We start from the raw sequence: 2,526 nt of genomic DNA on the forward strand, positions 1-2,526 counted from the left end.
CTTAGCGGTATTTGTTTTCCATGGTTTTCTTTACCTGTGGTTTTCAATCTTTATTCAGTTGAATGACTTACGCTGCATGTAGGACTCTGTACCCATTACTGGAGACAATCATTTTATTTTACTCATTGTATGAGTGAATTGAATTCTCATTACAACAATTTCTTTAGCTCTATATGGAGATCTACATATATGTATATTTATGTATATGCAGGAATTTATAGAAGTGATAATCTGCCTAATAGTCATCAGTATTCAATGGGATTCTTCTTGCTTACCCAATTGAATTATCAACAGGTGTGCTTTTCTTAATCCTACTGTGTTAGGATGCTGTGTCCTTTGTGCTAGGTATATCAGTTAATTCTTGTTAATAGTAGACACATACCCCGATTTATTTGATATATACAATAAATGCTTCTAGCCTGATGGATATTGTCAATACCACTTATTTTTCATCAATTTGCATAATCAATCTTATATGTCTTTCTTTGTGTGGCTTTGTATGATTATATTACACATATGCTGGGCCTCTTCATTTATTAATGAGGCTTTATTAGCAAAACTATTGTATACTCTATTTTGCCAACACTTTTCTGACATATTATGTTGATACATGATACAAATTAAGTCTGCTTGTGCATTCTTTCTTTGGATTTGTGATATTTTGCCAACAAATGGACTATTGACAGAATTAGTCCTACATTTATATTGCTCTGTGCTGTAATTGTGCAACTTTCCCTATACATCTACAGCCATACATTACATGATTGCCCAATCTCGTCTGATCTTGGAAGCTAAACTGTAATTGGCCTGATTAGTACTTGGAAGGTGACTCTGAGGGAATACCAGGTGCTGTAGCAAAATAAATTATGGGATGGTTTTTTGCACAAAGCCAGACAATATCAATATAGACACTTAATTAAATTACCAATCCAATATATTCAGTTTTGATTGTGTACATACTTACAATTCGCCTTTAGATTTTATCATGAATTTTGATGATGGATTCACACCATCTGATTTTAAATTAATTATATGGTACTTTATTTTATCATATTGTTGCTAATAAAAGTTATGTATTAAATTAATCAATTATCCATTAACAAGAGTGCCCCACACCATAGCCCTACTTTTTTTCTATATTGCTTGAGTGTATACATAATGGGCTTTGGGAGTACCACCAACGATCATAGATAACAGATAATTATCTGCTACTGAGAAAAGGTTGGTATATAACTCAATTTACTATTCTTTAGTTCTGTGCAGTATCTCTCTATCCTTTTGTGACTACTGTTTACTGAGTTTACTTCAGTTTCTGATACCAGCACGAACCTTCTATATATAATGATATAGATTTTAAACTTTGTTCAGTACCATATTATGACTTAACACACATTTTGTAAGATATAAAATTCCATATCGTTCCAAGACTTGCACCCTCAATACAATTATAGTTGTTTAGTAATATGGCTTCTTTTTCCCTTAAAGACCAATTAATAACCAAAAGACAAATCCCAGATAATCTTGATGATATATTTTCAGATTTAACATTTACGAATGTAACCAAGGATAACTGGGAGGTGGATCTTTATAAACTTAAATCCATATTACAACGTAGAACAAGAGTATCCTGGGATGTAACAACCCTGGAGAATTATCATAAACACAAGATCTCCCCTAGAGGTCTAAGACCGAAAATATTTCCAGCATTTAAACTGGCCACCGAAAATCTGAACAAGGACTGGGAAGCAATTCTATTGAAGTGTTCCCAAGACTTGATGTCTATTTTGATAAAGCATAATCACATCATATTAGATGAATGTGAGAAGGAGATCGAAATACTTGGGAAAAAATTGGAAAATTGGGAGAAGGAGTCAATATTTCAAAAAACTGTGGAAAAACATAAAAAAGAATTGGAAGCATATGAGTTGGAAATCATTGAGAGGAAGAAACTTAAATTCAACAGAGACAAACGGGACTTTTTGTCTGGGAATATCTTCAAGTGGAGCAAATCATATAAACCTAACTATAAACCGCAAGAATCATATACTTCATCGGAGATGGAATGTTCAGGAGGGGAGGAATTTTCAGACAATCCAAACATTTCTCATATATCTCGCTCAAGACTAGACAGATTTGATGACCAACATCCGTCGACCGCTTTTTTAGGACTAAGCAGAGGAGGACACACCAAATTTCGTCCAAGAGGAAAACGAGGAGGAGCAAGAAAAAGTGCAGAAGAACATCTAGATTGGGATCATCAACTACCACCCAGATACTCAACCAGAATTCGAAAGAAATGATCGAGAATTCCAATTTAAAGATTATTAACTTATCAGATTTGATTCTAACTGAAACAGAAACATCTGTACTGAGTAAAGGACTGTCTTTTTCCCCAACACAATCTTTCGACCGGTTTGGTTGGGAAAAAGACTTGAAATTGTTTGGACGTAAACTTTTACTTAAAAAGTATTTCAACAACTTGAAGAAGGACCAATATGATGACAATATTGCTATCCTGATAGATCC

At 33.7% G+C, this 2,526-nt stretch overlaps 1 pseudogene; it reads left to right on the plus strand.

Annotated features, from left to right (window-relative positions):
* Positions 1-741: 741 nt before the first annotated feature.
* On the plus strand, positions 742-858 carry LOC148479106 (5S ribosomal RNA; annotated as a pseudogene).
* The last annotated feature ends 1,668 nt before the right edge of the window (positions 859-2,526 follow it).

The sequence above is a fragment of the Taudactylus pleione genome, unplaced genomic scaffold (genome assembly GCF_031769625.1).
Source record: "Taudactylus pleione unplaced genomic scaffold, aTauple2 ptg000637l, whole genome shotgun sequence".
NCBI lineage: Eukaryota > Metazoa > Chordata > Amphibia > Anura > Myobatrachidae > Taudactylus > Taudactylus pleione.